The sequence below is a fragment of the Papilio xuthus genome, unplaced genomic scaffold, assembly GCF_000836235.2.
Source record: "Papilio xuthus unplaced genomic scaffold, Pxut_1.1 DF828258.1, whole genome shotgun sequence".
NCBI classification, from domain to species: domain Eukaryota; kingdom Metazoa; phylum Arthropoda; class Insecta; order Lepidoptera; family Papilionidae; genus Papilio; species Papilio xuthus.
In genome coordinates, this window is record NW_013530391.1 from 2,774,789 (window position 1) to 2,798,477 (window position 23,689).

General features: G+C 32.2%; 1 protein-coding gene across 1 annotated transcript in view; it reads right to left on the bottom strand.

Annotated features, from left to right (window-relative positions):
- The window catches only part of LOC106113354 (SH3 and multiple ankyrin repeat domains prosap), a 69,393-nt gene that overhangs the window by 24,997 nt on the left and 20,707 nt on the right, over positions 1 to 23,689 (bottom strand). The gene's annotated exons all lie outside the window — the stretch shown is intronic.

Genomic DNA, 23,689 nt, shown 5'->3' on the forward strand with positions numbered 1-23,689 from the left:
AATGACCCTTATGGTGATGTTTTGTCAAATAAAATAATTTAATAATTAATTTATTCCAATTTAAGTTTGTTAAATTATCACTGCTATTGTTGACATCATTGAAAATAATTTTATGATAATCCACGCAACAAGTTTTTATCATTGCCAATATCGAATGTAAACTAGATAATATGTAAATTTGAATATCTCTAACCTGATCTGAAGCCTTGATTTTCTTTATATCTAGCATTCAGATAAAAATTTAATAAAGTTATATCATTTTTTGACAGTAATTTTAGACATAAAAATAAATATTAGTATTATTAATAAATTGTTTTAATTTTTCATGTCTTTCATTGAGACCTTAAATCTTATACCTCAAGGTCATATCCTCCTTAAAATTTAATACGAAAAATAATAAATAAATATAACGTATGTGTAATTAAAACTTACTTTCCTTGTAAACTATGATTGTAGAAGCTATCAGAGCGAACATTGATTAGAAAATCTAACTAAGGCTAATCTAAATAAGATATCACAACGGTCGACAGTTGGAGATTGCGAGTGTGGTCGCCAGAGGGCGTTCAGAGCAAACCACAGACTAACGAAGTATCATCGGAATGATAATGCCATCGGGAAGGCACGATGTCGTGACACTCGCCCAACGCTTACCTAGGTATACCATTAGACTTTTTATCTAGGATTTCTGTTAGTCGCCTTCATGTGATTTAATGAAATAACGACCACCAGAGCGTGACTGTGTTTTATTGTTTATAAATGATTAGTATTCGATATTACTTTGATAGAATTAAAAGCTAATAAAAATTAGTTTAACAGTGGTAGAGCGAGCTTTAACATCTTCGCACGCATTGACCCGGTACGCCCGGTGAAATGGCACGACCACACAGAAGAGGAAGCAATTCCGCGTTTCGTCTGATGAGTGTGCGTCTCGGAGGTCTAATTTAGTTCTGTTTCCCTCCCTACCCCTTTTTCTTATAAGGAAAGGATGGGAAGTAGAAGTGGACTTTCCGGATGAGAGGATGCATGGAAAGGGAAAATATTTTCTTTCTTTGCATCCTCTTCTCCATCGATTAAAGGTAAGCAACGCATATGCGGTTGCGTATGTCTATGGGCAACGGTCACTTCGCTATTTCAGCGATTTCGGGTGGCCTCTCGCTCGTTTGCCACCTTATGATATAAAAAAAAATAGTAATTATTAGAAAGAAATTGTGCTCATGATTCTCTTATATCACTTTACCATTATGCACTGATGATGAAAATTATTATATTGTAAACAAAGTTAAGTTCTAGGTTATCGTTATAAAAATACCTATTAATGATAGACTGATTTAATTTTATATTGAGTTGAATCTGACGAAAAAAGATTAAATTTTATTTGATCTCGTAAGATGTACGACATAAACTAGTTAACAATAGTAGGTAATGAAAGAGGGTGATATAAAAGTTTTTACAAGGGTGAGTGATGTGGGACGCGAGGCCTATTAGCCCGCGGAATTCGGGCGCTATTCAAGGTCCTCATTAGTCATACACGTGAGGCAGGATTTACAATTTCCACGTCTTATTTTCGAGCCCGTTTTCTTAGTTCTCGAGAATTATTGTAATGAATATCTTTCAATAAAGCCCATAGATTTGGCAATCTTAACTTCGTATTTTAAAGTCTGTTATACTAGACTGTCTGCTGCATTTAGATTTGTTTAGTACTTAAACTATACGTTAATGGAGATTTCTCATACTTAAACTATACTAAGGGTCGTAGTAACCCAATTAACGACTGGAACAACGAGTGCGGCAGTAAATTATAAGTAATTATTATTTCTTAATTGCAAAAGTATTTGGATTTATCAAACTGATCAAGGTTGACTGGGTTGAATGAACATAATACTTGTATGAAATATCGCAACAAAAAATGATTGACACTGATAGTAATTAAAAGTATGGAAGTTTGTAAGATGACGTGTGTTTTTTTTAAACAAGCGAATGGGAAAAAATATAACATCAGATAATAATACAATAAAAAAAACTCTTGTTCTAAGAACAAAAGTTTTTTTTGGTTTCCATACAATTATACATTATAATAACATTATTGTAAGTTGAATGATTTGATAATAGCAAGTTCTTAGTATATGGTAAGGTTCAGTGAACTTAATTTGCGACCGGGTTTTTTTTTTGAAGATTGTACTACACCAGCCTTTCATAGTTTCAAGTCAATAGTCAACCAACGTGTTTTCATTATGATGATAACGAAAAAGGAAAGAACAAAGGTTTCAAATCTATTTAAAGGCAAATATTCTTTAATTTCTACATTTTTAATCTATTTCAATTAACAATGAAATCAACAGTTTAATATGAAGTGGATTTCTTATAAGAGGCTCGCTATTTTATACAATGTAAGGTTCAGTAATAAAAATTCTCGAAACATAATAATGACGTAGGCGAAACAACAATTTGAACCGCCAAATATTATTAAAATTACTCTAGGATACTGCAAACCACTTATTACCAACATAAAAAAAATAACGTGACCATAAAAAGTTATTTTAATCTGTTACATCGTAATAAAGACAAAATTGATACGTGGGAAGTTGCTGTTAATTGGTTATAGGATTTTGACAAGCCACCTACATTATATAGGTGAATAACGTTATAAAATTACTGGCAGAAGTTGCACTTACTGCGTGTTTCTGAGACCAAAATATGAGTATAAAACATATTGTCATACCTGTCTTTGACAAAACAGACATAATAATTAAAATAATTCGTAAACCATTATGTGATAAACTTAATACCAGGAAGTTAAAGGTAATTCTTTTAAAAATAACTTAAGTTAACTCATCACAAATTTCCATTCCGAGGAAGTTTTTAATCATAAAAAATTAATAACCCCGCACTCAGTTTACATACGTCCGAATTTACTGAGCAAGATCTCGATGAAACCAATCTTTAAAATATATGTTTATGTAATAAGTTTTATTACCATTGCTGAAGGTTTAAAATAGGATGGCAATATGCAGAAAGGCGGTAAATAGATTATTGTGAAGGTCAGTTGGACCACAGAAGTTCCAAACTTGGATAGACATCCAATTAACAAGCAGTCGCTTTGTGGGCCAGCTTTGATTTATTCCGCGTCGCAATTCTGTTGGATTTGCAAATACCACTAACTATGTAATCATTTTCAATTGAATACAAAGAAGGAATTTCAATTGTCAATGCGATTAAAAAACTAATATTATATCGAAGATTTACATTTAGTACGAAAGGCTTTATCTGATCAAATAAAGTATTAGGTATTTCTAGGTCTGTTTCATCTTAGTTATGTTAAAGGATATATATGAAGTACCTCTATATCAGTATTGTTTATAGCATATTGCTTATTTTACGTTTAGGAATACGGATTTCCATCCGAACGAGCATTGTATTGTGTTTCGGAATATATACATAAATTATCTGTGAATATTTGATGCCGGAACTCGGAACATTGGGTATATTAGAGTATTCAAATATCTTCATGAAGAAATAAACTAGCAATTTTCCTTTTATTCTTTTTCTTATTAATATTTGTTTCATGTGTACGTGAAACAAACGTTAATAAATAAGTTTATGTTGGTTTTCGTGATACTTTTGTGTGAAAATATAGTTCAGTTTAAGATCCGGTTTGCTATTACTTGCTACAGTTATATTGCAGTTTGTGTACAGATCACGATTCAATAATCGATTCAGTTAGGAGTGCATGACAAATCTTTGATTCCCGTTCAATTCGCTAAAACAACACGGAAATGGATAATTAGAGCATTTATTATTTCTGATTTACGATAAAAGTGTCAGATGAACAGTTTTATACAAAACATCTGTGCTTACACAGGTTTTTATCGTCAGCTTCTATTAAAATATTCATGCTATAATTTAAGAAAGGCTTTAACTTTCGTGGGAAATAATAAACTAATTAATCAATAAAGTATGTTATAGATAAAAAAATATCAATAGAATTAGATTGTATTTATTGTTATTTCACAACTAAAAAGTAATTAATAGAAGTCGTATAACGCACATATATAAATTATAAAGGCACGTACACACACGCTCGCCACTCACAAATCACCAAGTGGTGTTTAAGACAAGAAGACGTGACGAAATGAAAAGCACGCGAGGGTTGTTACAGCCCCACTGAGCCCTACACACTGAGGGCCACTCGACAACCTCGCCAGTGCTTGCGGTGAATCCTGAAGATTGTGCGAGCTTTTTGGGCGTACCAGCAACTTGTCATATGAATCTGACATCTGAGAATTACAAGAGTCCGACACAATAGTGTCGGAGATAAAACACGTCTGTATAAAGTTATTTTTGTTTTTATTTTGTAGACTATAAAAATTGTGTTTCCTTGTAAAATAAAAAAAAATATTCTTTTAAATTTTTATATCAAGTCAATAGATAAAAAATACGACATTAACATTTAAACCTAAAAATAACTAGATTTGTTTTACCTTTATTTAAAGAGTTTCCTTTTTATGAACTTGAATTGAAACACAACTCGAATAAAACTGACTACGCGCACTGGAATTAACTCGTGTAATATACAAAAAATCTAGACGTACGGTCTAGGTCCCCACTAGCTGCATTGCACATGCCGTGCAGTGAATTTGTCCGTTGCAAAACCGTTGCGACTTCGATTAAAGCACGTCACTATAAAATGTAAATTGTCGGAGCGGCTCTTTTCCTGTTCTCAATTGATTCAAATCAATTCGCCGAAAGAGGCCACCATTGCTAACCATGTTGTAACTACGTTAATAAGATAATCTATACTAAGTTTAATCATTAGAGATTAACTGTCGTTTAATGATTGCTTGATTATCTTAGTGTAGATATTTCATAATTAATGTTCTGTTAAATTTTTAATATGGCTTTAATTTTTTAAATAACAATTCACAACAACAGTTTTTTGACGGAAAATAAATTCTCTGATACAACATAAAATGTCACAAACCGTGTCAAGGTCTACGTGAAATTTAAATGAAGTTGCGCGCTCTTAATTTATAATCGAATGAAATTATATCCAATAATTCTTTTAAATATATTTAAAAAAGGTTAATTTACTAGTTGTAAATCACAGGATTACATGGTGTAAAACGATAAACAAGTAAATCGTCAACTGCTTTCAGGGCTAACTATCAAAATCTACAACAATCAGCAGTTACTATGGGCTTAACAAGGGTGAGATGGTAAAGAGGGAAAAAAGTAGATGTCGAGTTTATACTCTGCATTCAATTTTAAATTGGATGATATTCGATAACATATTTTTTTACGTCCCGCAAGGATTTCTGATATTTCTTTCATATTGAAAATTCCCTTGTTTATGCGCATTTTATTTAAATTAAAAATGATAAGTAAGTGCTGTAAGTTAAATGTAGCTAATATGAAATAAAATGACATAATAAAGATGAGTTTACATTGTTGCGAGCAAGGTCACAGCTTACCTGAATAACAATGGAGGTGATGTCTTCCGCTCATTATCATACCAAGGTGAAGATCGTCATATTATCTCCAATTTGTATATTATTTATATGAGTTTTATAAGACACTGTATTTGTAATTTACATAAATTTATAAATATTTAATGCACTTTATGCTTATGATTAAAAAAGAGCACAAAAACTAGAATTTCGCGATTCATATTTTTTCACTTTTATATTTACAATATTTTTATTAAGTTTTTGCTGGCAATATGCAAATATTAAGGAAGACTGTTCTGAATTATTTTTAACTCTTCATTGTCTATTATTATTGTGAATTAGATCTTTTGCGTCATAGATTAGTTCTACTTTAAGTAAAAAAAAGTTTAATAAAAAAATCCTTTCGTAAGCGATTAAATCAAAAGAGCCAATCGTAGTGCGCAATGAAACGAAACTTTTTAAATTTTGATCAAATCTCGTTGCGTAAAGCTTAAAACCTGAGATAGATATCCGTAGATAGGTTATATAAAGTGCCGTGAGCAATGCGCATATGTCTTCGTGCCGTGAGACTCGACCGTGTGACTGCCAACTTGCATTCGTTTACTTATATCTAGGTTAGAACACGGTTTGTTCCTCGGTTTGTCCACACAGTAGCCACAGGCTTGGGTTGATATCAAAAGACCTTGAATCTGATTTCATATTTCGTGAAGAAAGTCTTCTTCTTCTTCGTCTTCCTTTCCAAAGGCAAAAATATAATATTAGTATAGACCAAAAGTGTCATTGAATATTTACAAAAGCATAGTAGGATATATATATGAACTTGTTTAAAACTGTTTTGAAATATTTAGTTTCATTCATAAAAGGCGTAAAAGTAAAAGGGCCAGGTGGCATTGTGAATGAGTCGCGCGTTGTGCAACGCGCACGTGTGCCCGTCGCGCGAGCTGACGTGTGCGGTAATCTCACATTGATATTCAGACTACATGTTTAAATAACTTACAATTTGAAAGCAATCCTGATCGCCTTAAGGTAAAGAGTGCTTGCAGAATCCGCATTCTTGATAACGTGTACTTATAGCGCTGATCAACGGTTGACTAGTTCAGAGATGCAATGTGTTTGTCAGTCATGCGCAGGCGCATATCTATTGACGTAACTAATATTTGACAAAAATTACGAAATAAGACTAAAATCTACTAATTTATTACTCATTAGCTGTTGCCCACGGCTGCGTACCCGCGGGTTAAAAAAAATCTTAATTCTGTGCCAAATTTCATCAAGATCCGTTGAGTCGTTCCTTGTGATGCTTCTAACAAACATCCATCCATCTATCGCATTTATAATATTAGTAAGATTCATTGTAAAATACATAATTGTACTTTCATTTTTTCTCGTATTATAATGATGGTCTTCTTTAGCAAGACAACTTTGTTTGCAAAGTTAAATCTACAACGTATTAATAACTACTACATCCTATTGCTATGCAATAAATTTATCTTGGATCTATCCAAGTTTCTATGCAGCTGTTACTGATGTACGTTTTAAGATTGTTTATTTTATGATTCCGTCAGCTTTAAAAGCTATCACAATGTGTCTAGGCCATAAATTATTTAGCTTGTTACGAAGCTGTTCATATATTATTTAAAGCTATGATTAACTGAAATGTAAAATATATATTTCTGTATTTATTTATAGCTCATTCCATCTTTGCTAGCGACGAAATATAAATAAAAATTAAATGTAGTTCAAACTACTGACTGATAAAAACTATTTTATTGAAAAAATAGTTTAGTAGTTTCTTAGTTACCAACTACTGCTATAAGTAAATTGTAATTAGGAATTTTTACATTTGGCTTATGTATTATATAATTTTATGAAGAAATAAATATTGTTAACAGGGCTCTTTAAACTCTTAAATGTCTCTTAAATTACAAACTCAATTTTTTTTACCAATTTTCTGCTGATGACAAAAGTTCCTCCTCGATTCATTAATTAGTTCGAAACAAAGTAAAGTACGATTCAGGCGATTTTGCGCCTCAAATTTTTAATAAAGCAAAACTAATTAATATCTGAAGTTGTTGAGCAGACCGTGAATTTTCCAAACAAATAATATCAAAGCGGAGAGTTTAATTTAAAATGTTTGCCTAAAAAAAGGAATCTACGTAGTTACAATTGTTATCTTAGATATACGTAGTACAGTTTGTTCCTAATAGGTTTCTGAACCACTAAACAGATTGTGCTGAAATAGAACTAGACAATACTAGTGGTCACCCGCGACTTCGTCCGCGCGGAATTAAATAAAAACATCACTAACCTATGTGTTCTTCCAGACTACGTTCTATATGTATGCCAAATTTCGCAGAGATCCGTTCATCCGTTCTGGAGATTCCTTCAAACAATCATCCATCTATCCATCTAAATATTCGGATTTACAATATTAGTAAGAAGTAAGATTAATAATATTTATAATGTTATTGCGTTTTAAATCTAACAATCGTTAAATGAACTTTGTCCGTAGGTCATTTGTCGTTCCAATAAAGATTTGTATGTATTTTGAAGTATTACCTTTTGTTCAGGAATAGTAAACACAGTTCGAAGTCCCGGACGACCTGATTCGCCTTGTTCAGTATGCATTAAATGCAAATAGAATTTCGCCGAGCTCAACGTAAATATTTGAGCCTTCAGTTAAAATATGGAAAACTTGTTATCAAACTGCGGTTAGCGTTCGAATGTTGAATTTAAAGTTTAGTGAAAAACTCCAACTAGCAATTTAATATTTGAAATCCTCAGATAGGTAACATACAGTATAATTTATCTAGTTTTAAGTTAATCTGTCAGACAACCCAATAAAAAATAAATACTAAAATTCTTTCCCTCAATATTACTTAAAAATTAACGTAAATCATATTAAGTTAGGTTCAATAATAATAACAGCCAATATTAAATTTTTTAAGTAAATTATAATATTTTCACTTAAACTTTGCAACAGAGTTGGAGGCTGCGGCGCTGAGATAATGAACGTAGACGTACAGCCTGTCTTCTAAGTTACCAGTACCGTCCTCAACGACTCAATGTTCATGAATTAATTATTTACATTAGTCACTTATTCACTTTAAATTGGTGAAATACTAAAGAAGCATTAGCTTTTGACTTACAACTATTCTGAGATGTTTTAAAGCAAACAAAAAGAAAAGAAAGGAGAAAAAGGGCAAACGAGTATAATGTACTTAGGTCATTCCTTTCGCTACTCTTTCTAGATACTGAATACTTTATGTATTGTTTTTATAAGAAGTCCCATACATTTTTAAAATTCAAAGCGCCAATATCCTAATGCTTAAAGAGTACAGGCTACCGTACTTGCGGTCGTGAGTTCGAATTCAGTCATGAAAGTAACATGTTGAACCTTATTCAAGTCAATTTGATATGATTACAAAAATATAAGTACTTATATTACTTTTAATAGTTAGCTAATCATAAAAAAAGTTTGAATATAAACATTGTTTGGACACAATCCTTCATACAAACCTAGTTTTGTGAAGTCTTCTTAAACACAATAGCATTGTTACTTATGCAACCGTCTTAAATGTATCACGTGTACTGTACGGACATTTGCTACCTCATTAGTATGAATTTCAACCTTGAATGAATTCTTTGTGCCGTACCAAGTATTGTTAAAAGAAATCTTGAAGCGTGTTAAATTTATTGAATAAGACATTTGTTAATAAATATGTAACGCCTATTTGTAAAGTTATTTATTAAAAGTTTTGTAATTCATTTAATATGAATGGTTAGGAAACGAATTTCAGTCTTTTTGGTTTGCGCAAGAAACACTATTTCGAAAATCATGACGTTTACAATTGGCGGGAACTTGAACTTGAATTAGAAAATACCAGACTTCGTGTAAGCAAATATAATTTAAAGGTTCGTATGAAATGAACATGTACACATAAAAGTAATTTATTTTTATATATAAAATACACAATGGGTATTGCGCAAACTGTATTCAAACTTCCCAAGAGACTGATGCAATCTTGTAAATTAAAATCTCATTGTACAACGCCCTAGTATCAAGGTATTCTTATAAAGCGCACTTATAGACGCATTCGCTAATCTTATTTAAATCAAAGGTAAGCTTCATACGCGTGACATGTAGCAGGGATGATTAGAATACGAAGTTAAACGAGCGTTGTCTATTATTTATAGAAACTCCTTGTGTATTATTTAAAGTTATTAAATCTTACTAATATTATAAATGCGATTGTTTGGCTAAGATGTTTGTTAGAAGGTATCTCCAACAGAGCTGCATGAATCTTGTTGAAATTTGGCGTAGATGTAGAACACAGACTGGAAGAAGACAACGGCTACTAATTAAGACTTTAATTCCGCGCGGACGGAATCGCGGGCGATAGCTAGTGGTGGAAAGATACATTTCATATAATAACGAGGGATATAAAAATTCTGAATTAGTAATTATAAAATGAAAAGAAAAGAATGTCATCAAATAAAATGCGTGAGCTTTTACCAATGTGTTTAGTTACTTAAAGCTCTTGTGGGAATTCGAGCCGTATTACATTATCATTGCGGTCGTGTGGACTCAGCCTTATGTGGGTCATGTCGCATTAAGCCTCGTATGAAATTACCCTTATTTAGGACATGCTATTTAACGATTAACAAGCTTGTTCAGTTATGTTTAATTTAAGTAGTGTATTATGAAATTTTCTAAATTAATATATGTAGTAAATAGAAAACAATTGACAGTGGAAGCATCTAGTGCAACGAGCCACGGCACTTACTTGATGACCACGACCAGTCTGGCAAGACTACAAGGATTGATAAGACACCAAATAACATTGCAATGGAATTAAATACAAAACTATTTAGTAACTACAGTAATACAACTAGGATCTGTAAGAAAATAACGAAAACATTACAAAATTCTTGATCAATATAAAGTTACAAACAAACAATGAAAATAAACCTACAAAAACTACTAACGGTTTACGCTTATTAAATTCCTTTGGTAATTATTTTCGCTCAGAACATTAGGTACGGATAGGGCCGGTGTTTTCCGCTCTTTGTTGGTCGACACGAAGACAATAAGTAGCCATTGTAGAAATCCCAGTGGCACAAACGCGACAGCGGGTGAGTCTCACAAATTGACATAATCTCGTGTATCTCTCGGATAAGGAGTATAGTTTGTTCCCGATTGTTTACTCTGTGGTCACGGTTGCTTGGACATGCGTAACAATGGTGTACGCAACAACATAATACTGCAATAACTTTTTTAATTGCAATCATATTGAGTAGGTCTGAGAATCGGCCAACATCTATTTTTAATCCCGCGCGGACGGAGTGGCGGGCGACAGCTAGTAATAAATTAAAAAGCTATGTGTTAAATTAAGTTAGATGAATAAAAATAAAATGTTTTTATGTAATCGTTAAAATCTTGTAATTTATATGCTTGTATGAAAATAAAACTAAATTAGTAGCATACGTATTCTTCCTGACTATGTTCTGCATGTATGGTTCATTTCAGCAAGATCCATACAGCATTTCTGGAGATAAATTCAAACAAACATCCATCCAAATATTCGTATTTATAATATTAGTATGATAATAGCTAAAAATAACTTAAGTTTCGGAAACATAAATGTGAGTCAATTCAAGACCTTCTTAAAACAGGTTGTATATAGGTAAATGATAAGTAATTACTTTCCAACTATGTACATATGTATATCAGTAGACGAAAACGTTTATCTTATACGCTTAAGAAATAAGCAAGAGTTTCAAGTTAATCCACTTAAGTAATTAAGTGACTATACTAATATAACTAATTGCTTAATACTTTATAGTAGATTTTAGCGCGTCCTACTTTCCGTTTCCGATCACATTTATTTTAGTAAGCTTAACAAGAGATACAAAATTTAGATCTGGCGACATAAATATCAAAATTTCGTTACATCAAATTAATGTAACAAAATAAGGGCTTAATAAAAATTTGCCTTAAAAATAATTTTCCTGTACTAATTATAACAATAGTTTAGTCAAACAGCTTATTTAAATTAGTTGAACTACAGACTCACATTAACTAAATGTCGCCCGCGATTCCATTCGCGTGGAATTAAAAAAAAACTTAATTAGTAGCCTATATGTTCTTCCATGCTATAATCTACATGTTTTTGCCTAATCAATAATTAACAAACAAATTTGCAATCATAAACAATATTAACCATTTCCATATCCATTTCCCGATTAAATTATATTTTCAATACCAATTAATTTGATTAAAAGCAAACAGTTAATATTAAACGCTTCGACAATTGTAGCGCATTATCTGGAAACTCATTAAAAATTGTCGCAACAAAATGGCGGCTTGTAATAAAGCATAAAGTTTGTTCGGCCAGTTAGCGCATTGCTTCGATGATTGCTCGATCAATTAAAAGTTGCTTATTTGGACCCTTAGTCGCACCAGTTCTTTAACGAGATCCAGTTATTTAAGCGCCTTAAGATTTCATAACATTGTTGTTCTTAATAAAGATCATAAGATATGTTTGAATGTTATTCGAACATTTAGTGAGTAAGCTAAGGAAAATGTATTATTCATTAAACAAGTTTGATTCAAGTTTTATCTGTTGTATAAAGTAATAAATACGATTGGATTAGCGGAGCTTTGAAATATATTTACATGTTAACTGTCGCTCGCGACTCTGTCCGCGCGGAATTAAAAAAAAAACTTAATAGGTAGCCTATGTATTCTTCCAGACTATGGTCTATATGAGTGCCAAATTTCATAAAAATCAGTTGAGTCTTTCCGCAGATACCTTCAAACAAACATCCATCTATATAAACTTTCGCATTTATAATTTCAATATATTATAAATATTCTGGTCTATGTCCAAATAAAGACATTTTGTGATGATGATTAGTATTTTATTTTACATTTAACTTATTTCATTTGCATTTTTTTTTCATTAATATAAATATGATCAGTTTTTTAAATAATATTTTCCAATTTATATCCTTTTAGTATTTTCTTTTAAAAGGGAAATAAGCAATTTATGTGAAACGTAGAACAATATCCGATCCGATACGAGCACGCGAATGGTGTCCCCGGGGAATAATAGAAAATATTTTTAAAGAACGCAACAAGTGGAGAGATTCAATCGAGCGATATGAAGAATGGCTTCCACTGCGACAGAATTGCAGAAGGAAATATTAAATTGTAAATAATGTGAGTTATATTAAAAACTGAAAAATCAAATATATTTACAGTATCACATTTTAATTGTGATGCAAAACCACTTGGGATATATATCCTTCCTTTTACATAGTAGCTTATCTTACTAATATTACAAATACGTATGTTTGGATGGATCGATAGATGGGTGAATGGATAGAGGGATGTTAGAAGGTATCTCAAGAACGGCTAGTATTATAAAATATCTCACTGAAAATTGCTCACATGTAAATTATTCTGCAAGAACACATAGGCTACTAATTATATTTTATTTTGCGCGGTCGGAGTCGAGTGTAGATAAATGACGTTAATAACCACGCAACTAGAATACAGTCATTTTAGCTGTTTAGAGCTTTTAAAGAAACGTGTGAGCAATGTTTGTTGAGATTAAGCTTTATCGATAATAGTGTTTAACAAAGATTAAAAGTAAAGACGTAATGCTCTTACATTAAGTAAAACATATATTTGCCAAAAATATTACACTTTTATATTTATACAGTAAGAGGTTAAAAGGTACATACATACATACATCCACGAATAGATTTTAAATATTATACCTAAAGACACACAAAACTATCATCAACCCTTCAAAGTGTCAGGCATAAACAAGAAATAATAATATAGAAATTAACTTTAAAACTGAATGGAAATATGCTAATTGGGTGTAGTGAAATATTTCTTGGAAATGTCATAAGAGGTCTACTTTCAGGCATAATGTTAGCTGTTGTCCTTGTGTACCTGATTTAAGCGATTGTACGATTTATATTTTTCTGATAAGTATTGTGTTTACAATCGGACTTCGATATTCCCGTCAAGAGAATGAATACATCAAAAATAAAATATAGTCAAATTGCAGCCTATTGTTGTTACCAAATGAAACTTCACCTTGATAATCGATATTTGCGATGGCTCTTGTACTACATACACGATTTTACACTTGAAAATTGCCAGTAGAAAGATAGGCTGCAAGAATAACTGTTTACTACGTAACTATATAGTTTTATTATAAGTTCGTTAATAAAATGAAATAATATTAGATTAAAACGATAATTCTAATATAGTCTGTGTCGATATCAGGAGAGAACTGTTAAATTTGACAAATTATCGCTTCAAGAGGGTTATGAACGAGAGATACTGGTCCCAGTAGATCAGCCCGCCGGCGGCTTGTGGCGTGAGCTTTCGTCATAAATATTTCGGTTTCTATGTCGTAATTACGTCGTGCGGCTCACTTCACAGACCACTTTACTGTTACTGATGTGTTAATATCCAACAAAAAGTAAATTTAATTATATTTTAAATGTTATCAGAACTATTGAGTACAGGGTAAATCATTTTCTTATCAAATTAAGTCAGGGTTTCTCATATATTTAGATAGTTGAGACCTTATGTTTTTAATGATTCATCATCGTCGTCAGCTCACTATACGTCCCCACCGAGGGGCTCGGAGCCTACCCTAAGTTAAGGGTGATTAGGCCATAGTCAACCACGCTGGCCAAGTGCGGGTTGGTTGACTTCACACATATCTTTGAATTTCTTCTCAGATATGTGCAGGTTGCATCACGATGTTTTCCTTCACCGTAAGAACGTCGGATAAATGTACATATGTAAATCGGAAATCGAAAAACACATTGGTACATGGCGGGATTCGAACTCAGGACCTGCAGATTGCAAGTCAAGTGCTTAACCACTGAGCCACCGACGCTCTCGGCTCGCGACGATTTAAATGATTGCAATTAATAAAAGATAATTTAACTAAAACTTTATTGAATTAATTTTAAAACTCTCACAGAGTCATTGTTCTTGGTACTTACTGTTTCCGACTATTATACTTTTGTAGTTAATTTATTCGTGTCACAATAAATAAAGCTTGCTATGTTTTATCATTAGATCTACTATATTCAAAGTTTAATTTCAATTCAAATGCGTTGGTAGGTAATGTTTCAAGTAATAAATCCTACCAAATATGTACTAAGAGTGGGCGACAATGATAACGTTTGGTGAATTTTGTTCTAATATTTACTTAGCATGTATAATCCACGTTGACCTAAACGTTGGACTACTTATCTATGTATAGTGAATCTTTTAATCCAATAAAGTGGTGGTGAAGTCATGTCAGACAAATATTGACAAAGTCCACCTAACAAGGTCACCGCGCCCAACACAAATGGCACAGATAAAAATAATCAAATTGATTACTTCTTAATTCAAGGTATTATAATATTTTTGCATAGTATGTCTGAATGGTTATGTTTTTCGAGGGTTTGTAACAAATACATTTTTGTTATTACTGCTTGCACCCTGAGTGGTTTTATCGATTTTGAAAGTTCAAGTGAGATGGCGTTAGGTGACAACATGGCCGTAAACGAAATGGCCGCTAAAAATTCTCCTTGTTTTTGTAAGAAGGCCGACCCTAAGTAAATGGGACAAGGTCAAGGACTGAAGAGGTAGATTATAGGTATATCACGTAATAATTATGTTAAATAATATAATAAATATAAGTAATTTTAGACAATATTAGTAAGAATCATTTGTAGCTAATGGCGCGCTTTCGTTACTAAGTCAAGTAGATAGATTAGTGAGGGATCAAAAACGTTGCGCCGATACACCGACGCAGTGTCGGATTTTCTTTCTATCAGTTATAAGTACATATTAGATGTGTTTGATTACATTTTGTTTGTAAAAACAAGACAAGCCATTGTTTTTAGGTACGTATAATATAACGAATGCTTTAGGGTGAATAAATAACACCGCCATCATTCCGGGTCGGCGTCCAAACTAATTGTAATACCGGATCATGTAATTACATCACAGCCGGTGTAATTACACTCAATTTTGTCACTTTACACAATACTCAACAATCCGACTAACTTTAGTCTCACATTAAAATAAATATTGTTAATTTGAAAGACTAAATTAGGCCTCTTTTCCTTCCCTTCCCACCCATTTTCTTATAAGGAAAGGATGGAAAGTGGAAGTGGACTTTCCGGATGAAAGAATGCATGGAAAGGGAAAATATTTTCTTTCTGTGCATCCTCTCCTCAGTCGTTTAAAGGTAGGCAACGCATACGCAATTGCGTATGTCTATGGGCAACGGTCGCTTCGCTATTTCAGTGATTTCAGGTGGCCGCTCGTTTGCCACCTCATGATATAAAAAAATGTAGTCAACAAGTCACGTTACAGGGACAGCTAATTTTAATTATACGCTGTGGTTTGAATTCTGTGTTCCAAGTTAAGAATTAATACTTAATCCAATCATCAACGAAAAGCTGTGGCCAGGGAGTTATAGAAAAAAAAATTGCTATATTAACTTTAGAAACATACTTTTGGATAGAACAATCAAAATTGAACACAATTATCACTGAATAGAGATTGATCTTCAATGACTATTAGAAATTTATGTTATCTCCGTTATGTTTGTTGTAACGGAACGCTCCATTGCGCTATGATTTGAACAAACATTTTTTTGCTATCAAATCAGTCAAATTTAAGCTGTAGCTTACAAATAATAGAGTTTAATTTTGAAAGCAATAGTTGTTAAGCATATAGAATTGTTTCGGAAGAAGCTTTGTAATGGTTTTCCAGTTACAAATATCTTCAATAGTTACTTTTGGTAGTTTGACAGCTGGTTATTGCCTTACGGTTTTAGTTTTTATTACAGTTTTTGTTAGTTTTTTTTTTAAAGTAAGTGCACGTAGGTTGTTTACACAGTTTCAATTGGTTTTCATTTTTATGCTTAATTCCTGATATGATCTTTCTTTACGAGTTTAAGATAAATTTAGTACAGGATACTCCTAATATCTCTCCGATATAATTGATTTCAGAGAACTTAATTAAATATCAATGCAAAAGACAATTTTCTTAAACTTTCGTTTCATTAAAATACTATAACTGTCTAAAATGAATTATTAATACATTAAAATACTATATAAAACTCTTATGAAAATATAAAAAAAATAGAGAACTTTAAAATTCTGAAAAAACAAAGACAATTTTTTTTAGAAACCTAACCAACATAAAAACTTCAAGGAGTCACCTAAATTAATGTAATGCTCTTAATCCATGTAAGTGTACCTTGACTTCAATAGATTAGAGAGTAATTCGTTTTAATTTAATGACTCAACCTTATATTATCTGCAGAAAAAAAATATCACTAGACCACAGTGCAAAAACTATGGAGAATCCCAATAAAATTTATTTGAAGATGTTAACAATAAGAAAACAAACTTTAAATCAACTGTGAATGATTGCAATTCGGAAGCAATGTTCTGTTACACGCATGCGCAAAGCACGCGATCTGATAACTGTGACGTTTCAATTAATAAGAGATAAGGATAAAATACCGGATATGGAACTGGTTCCAACACAACATGATACTGACCACCTGAGAATAATCCGCGGCTACCCTCAGGATTGAAATACACGCTGTACATCGACATCTCGATATGAATATTCATGATTGTGGCTATTCCGAGCACGACATGTACATTAAAATTGTGACAGACGATCAAAGTTAACGAACGGTTGTAATAAAGTCGCTCCCGGGCTTTAGCTGCCGAGATTATGCGTGTGTTATCATAGCTCTAGTTTATAATGGTTATAATATGTTTTGTAGTAATAACCATTCAAGTATGGTCTGTACACCTTCATAGCTTCCTTTTGATTGACATAAAACAATGTTCATGCAGATATTTAATAAGCAGTAGGCGTACTTGTGGTTATAAATACCCTCAGGAGTCTGTCGAGATGTTCTCTGTGTGCTTTTATTAGAATCCTTCATTTACATGGATTTGTTTATTTTTTTTTTATAAAATATTAGCAGGTTTTTATAAATTTACTAAAATTTCTTGTACCATTCCAACTAAGCTCTAAGCTTGTGCTTGGACATGGTTTACGACAATAGTCGAATGGCGGGATTCGAAGCCCCGACCTCGTGATCGGGAATCCTCACCCTTAACCGTTAGGCTATTGACGCTTTCTACACTATTAGTTTTATAAAATTTCTGATGGAAAGTAGTACAAAAAGTTAGCGTGTCTTTTGCAATGTATCACGTCGTTATATCAGGTATGATTTGATATATTGTGTCAGAACAAGTAACATTACGTGTTGGACAGCGCAGGTTACTAACACACGAATCAGATTAAAAATCTATGACAGGTTGCGTTAGTTCTGAATTATATGAGATTAATGTGAGAAACGGCAGCTAGCGCGGCTTCGTCGAAAGCAGACATGCGAGCTTTAACTCTTATAATCATTAGTTTGTACTTTTTGATATTTGTAAAAGTTTTTGATTACAGCATATTCTATAAATACTAATAGAATTTAATATTGAGAAAGCAGAATGGTTTATTGCAAGAAAAGCATATTTTAAGGAGTTCTTAGGTTTAGATAGATTCCATGAAAGTGACATAAAGAAAGACAGGAATATAAGATAAGATAGAAAAGACTATTGCTAAACTGATACATATTATTCTATTAAAACATTACCGAATCAATCAGGGTTACTCAATAGAGGACGAAAATAAAAATGGCGTGTTGTAAATTTATCGTGGATATAAAAGATTTTAATATTTATATCAGGACGTAATATAATATTACAAAGATCGTTAAAAAGCCAACATTGTGTACAAATTTCATGTCAGATATTTACTGCCTGATGTTAAAGAGGAAATTTAGGGTTGTTGTATAACAGCGATAAAGAAATCAAAATCAATTTTAATAACTTCCTTTTTAAATATTTGTAACACATTGCATTCAGGAAACTTCTGTAACTAGATATTATCAATATTGAGTTGCATGTTTTAAACATTATTAGTTAGAATCCTTTGGCGCGAATGTCGCGCTTTCATTACATAGTGAAGTGTCTGAATGATTAGTGAGGGGACATAAACGTCGACATTTTAGTAAGGCTAGTGTTGTGCCAGTATATTGGCACAGTATCGGATTTTCTTCCTAACAAATGTAAGATTTTTAATCGTGTTAAACCCATGATGACTATCTCTAACAATTATCTATATAAATCATGATAAATATTAATTATCTATTTAAATGCGGGCGTGATATCAGTTTTTACAATGTTACGTTTATACTTTGCTACTTGGAGACGATTTTTTTTTAATTTTTAGTTACAGGCCAGGGATGACAAACTTTTACGTATCAGCGTACAATTTTTGTAAATAAATCTTCAATAAGATCTGAGACGAGCCATCGAATAATTTTGACTTTGTTATTATTGGCAACATTCCGTACAGGATCATTTGTGTTCACTTCTCATAAAAAGTAATACCATCTTCATACTTTATATTATAATTTTGTGGTCAGTAATGTACTCAAAATATTGTGTCTGTGCCAATGGTTCGCCATCCCTGATATAGATGATATAAATACATACATTAGTGTAAAATGTTGACTATCCATTGAATAGCAAAAAGCATGGATTTAATAATATTCCAAAGCAAGTTTGCAAACATGCACTTACAAAAAAATTCCGATTGCATCATAATTTGCATAGTCCCCGACACCTCAGAGATGAAGTCATCTCCTATTTACAGCTTGTGTCTATAAATTGTATTTTAATAGTCATATTATCTTTTATGTGTAAGCGATTACTTGTCTTACTATTTCCTAGAAATTTGATGAATTTTGTGACTGACCAAATTATGTGACGAAAAATACGGCAATCAGTCATCAAAGATTTTAATTGCTTGTTATATGGAAATATATAAAAGCCAAGCATTGTATTAAAAAGGTTATTTAACAAAATTTTATTTTTTATCATTACAATATACTTGAAGCCATTTAAAATTATACGACAAAAATAAATCAAGGTTCGTAAAGAATTCGCTTTCGGAGTATTTCCTTCTACAGATTAATTTCATCGGAAAGCGGGGCAAGTAGAAAAATTCTCATTTCAACGTTTACCTTAAGCATTTCCACGTGAAATCTTTGATGCCGTCGAAATTAGTTTCAAGACCCCGAGTCGGCTACTTCATTTTTCTCAAGGCAAGAAAATTTTATTCACTTGGAGTATACGTCTAACGAATCGCTATTTATTTCATAAATTTATTTTAGCATCAGAAATCATAGGTTCTTAAAGATTGACAAAAAAAAAAAGATTGTAAGAAAAACCAAATGCTATATTACAATGTTAAAGTGCTTTTTGTTCAAATTTCATAGTTTATTTTATAGTTATATAATATATCGTTATAAAAAGTATATGAAATATACATATATCCTGGCGAAGCTTTTATGGACCGTTGGTACATAAGCGTGAATAAATAATGCAACTAATGTACATTATCGTATATGAATTAAACATTGCATCACCTTGCAGTGTCAATGCATGGATTCTATAATCGCAAACGTTTTACATCTATTAGATTACTATTCTAGCTATTCCTCCCACGGATGAGGCTGCTGTGTTTGCCAACTAATTAACGAATATCTAATATATGAAACATAACATAAATTAAATAATAAGAAATATAAATAGACGGAGATTTAAAAGAGTATTTTATACTGCGCGGAACCTCTATAGTGACAATTAGTCGAAGTGTAAATTGTAACCGTAAGTTTCCACTGCCGAATAAAAGCATAATGTTATGTCTGTTATTATCAAGGATAATAAAAACGTGTCTGTGTGGATTCATCAATGGAAACCCACGTTAATGGTGTACTGATTAGTGTTTTTTATTCCATAATTACAGCGCTACTTTAATGTCACTTCAATCATTCGGATGTCTTTGTAAGTTCGACTACGAATAAAAAAAACAATGGCATTAATTAATGATTGAATTCGCTAAAGTTTTTCCTGTAACGTGTACACCTTTAAGGTGGGTCCGAACAATTGTATCTTCGCATAATGTCAACTGGACGGGTCTCCGCGCTTCACATTTCCGTAGAACTGGTCTTAGTTAATGAAGAAATCCTGAGACTTTTAGAAATACATCGCTTAGTTGTATCGATGGAGATTTGTCAGAAGGTATCTCTAGAACGGATGCATGGATCTCTGAAATTTTGTATAAATGTAGGAGGCAGTCTGGACGAACACATAGGCTACTAATTATTTTTTTTTTACTTCCGCGCTGACCGAGTCGAAGGCGACGGCTAGTAAATTTATATATTTCGATGCAAAGTTATAAAAAAAATCAATTGAACTTCTAAATGACACTGCTTAAATATGACAAAAAATTGTTTTTTTTGGTAGATTTTTATACAGGGTAGGAAAGGAATTCTTACCGAGAATTGTAGGTACTCGTACATTAAGTAACTGTGTTCGGAACTTTGAACCTGGAACAGTTATGTATCATAGCGCTATTAGACCAACGGGGCTGGTAATAAAAGCAAGGTCAGCTATGGCGCCAATTACTCATGAAGCAAACTCTCATTACGTGCAGATTGTTGGCAAGTTATAGCTCATAAATTACGTCTTTAATATTTATTAATAGTGTATTCATTTTAACACCTTTTAATAATAGTTTGAACTGAAATGATAATTGAAACATCCTTTGTACGTTAATAATCAAGATCAAATTGTGGCAAGTTCTTTTTCTTATAAGAGAAGGCGGCAAACGAGCAACGAATCGCCTAAAATTATTTGGTCCGACATCCATGGACATTTGAAACGCCAGAGGAACCGCAGATGCGTTGCCGCCCTTTAAGGAAGGTGAACGCTCTTTTCTTGAAGGCCCCTAAGTCGTAACTGTTTGGAAATACCGCTGAGGACAGGGTATTCCACAACGTGGCTGTGTCTTTCCGTTACTGTAATTCAATAATATTTAAAAACCTCCGTCATTTGTTACCTTATTTTTTATAATTAACAGTAACCATCGATATTTGCAAATGAAAATGCAACGATATAATAAATAGATATAGATAGGCAACATCCAAATTGAGACAAAAGTCTATCAAAGTAAAACTGTCCTGTATTAAGTTAGATAACTTTATCACTGAGCTGTTTGAATTAAAGTTATATTTTCTTTTTCTTGTCTGAATAAACTCAATATATTTAATATTCTGATCAAATTTCGTATAACGTTCGTTAAGGCAATCGGCCTTCGAATTAAATAAATCGGGCCGTGAGAAGAAATTTCGATTCTAAGAATCAATCAGTAGGAATAAAGAGAAAGGTTGACGCAGTGGAGTTATAAAATTGCAATGTATTTTTACTTTAAATGTGAACGTATTAAAGAAATATTCGAAGCTTATTGAGCAAATTAAAATTATAACTAAAGATTAGTTCAGAAATTCAAATAGTTCCCTTGAATGCGGCAAAATTAAATTATGCCAACGAATCATAGAGTACATAGACTATAATTAGTCTATGTTTGGAACAAGAACTTATAATTAGTCTGTGCTTCCTTGCGAAATAGTTGAGATTCCTTGATAGCTGCATAAATTTATAGTCACAAAGTAACTGTAAATAGATGTTATTTGCAGTCACTGCTATGTAACATTAAATACTCTGTGCTTCCAACTTTTCTATTTTAAAAATAATATTTAATCTGTGCTCTCGCTTGACATTTCGATTCACGGCGCATCGTTAATAAAGACGCGGAAAAACGTCGCGTAGCTTTCGTATGCAAATAAATAGAATTATTTATCTCACTGATTTTGATTTTAACTTTGGTATTCTGGATTTGTAGGTTTTTAAATATATTCAATGTGAATGCTGGAATTCCGTTTGTAACGGGTTATTTTCAATTTCAAAGTATTTTTGTTCAAATACCGCTTTATACGGATTACTGAAAATTACGCAAAAAACCCCCTAGTGTTGTTTCTTTTGAGTAATAAAGTTATCACAGAAAATCAAAGAAGATAATTAAATTCTTCTAATTTATTCCATCGAAGATGTATCTTTTTATAAAAATGAATGAAACCATAAATAAAAAGTCAAAGTATGTAACAATCAAAGACAAGAATTATTTTTAGTCTATGCAATAGACAGTTCCATTTTCAATTCCATTTGCGGAGCCCAGAGAAGTATTCGCTTTGAAAATATGAAAACTAGGGAAATAGTAAAGAGCACAAAAGAATAGTTCCATGTTAGTAAAGCGGGAAAAAGTATGGAGTAAGGCTTCCCATATCTAGGCCATCAGTGGGCCGCGCGCGGATGGCTTGATGTTTTGTCATGCCAGACTAATGTATAATGAGTCATTTCTACGTTACTTTGGTTACTACGTTACTGGATTTTCCCCTTTAAAATTGAATCATTAAAAGTAAATAATAATAATAAAACCTAATAATAATAAATTATAAAGTACTGTAACTACAGAAGGTGAGTGTGTTCATTTTATTTCAACTTGATCAACTGTTGTTTCTAAAACCGAATTCGATATTACCATCCCTCTCATTTTCCTTTTAAGAAATGAGACAACAAATATGTTGGTTAATGTGGTGTGTATGGAAAATTACTTTCAAATAAAACCTTGTGTCATTACTATGAGTTGGTTTGAGTCACCATGTCATTACTACGTTGAACTTTAGATAACATTATGGAAAATCATTCTCAGTGTAATATTTAGCCTATTTGTTATGCAAGTACACTGATTACATGCATACATTATTTAATTTAACAACTTTTAAGTAAATATTAAACTAAAAATAATTTCTCAATAATCAAAATTACAGATCTTTGGTTTTTGTAGCGGAATTTAATTAGCGGAAAATAATACAATTGGAGTGTCTGTATGTACATAAATCAATAAATCATGTTTCGTACAAAAAGCCAATTTTTAAAATTTTCGTCTGTTTGTCCGTATGCCGAGTTTGTTCCGTGTAATCTCCGAAACGTGTCGTGGTTGACAGCTAGAATTACATAAAGTAAAAATATACAAGGGGTATAATTGGAAAGTGACTAACATCGAACATACAAAAGTAGCCGAGCGTTTCAACTGCCGAAACAAATGTATAAAAACATATCGTCTTCTCTCTCATTCATATCGGAAATAGAGATGACAAAATGTTTCGAGAGTGGAAACCCACAGCGAAGCTAAGACACTGCATTTGCAAGGGAAC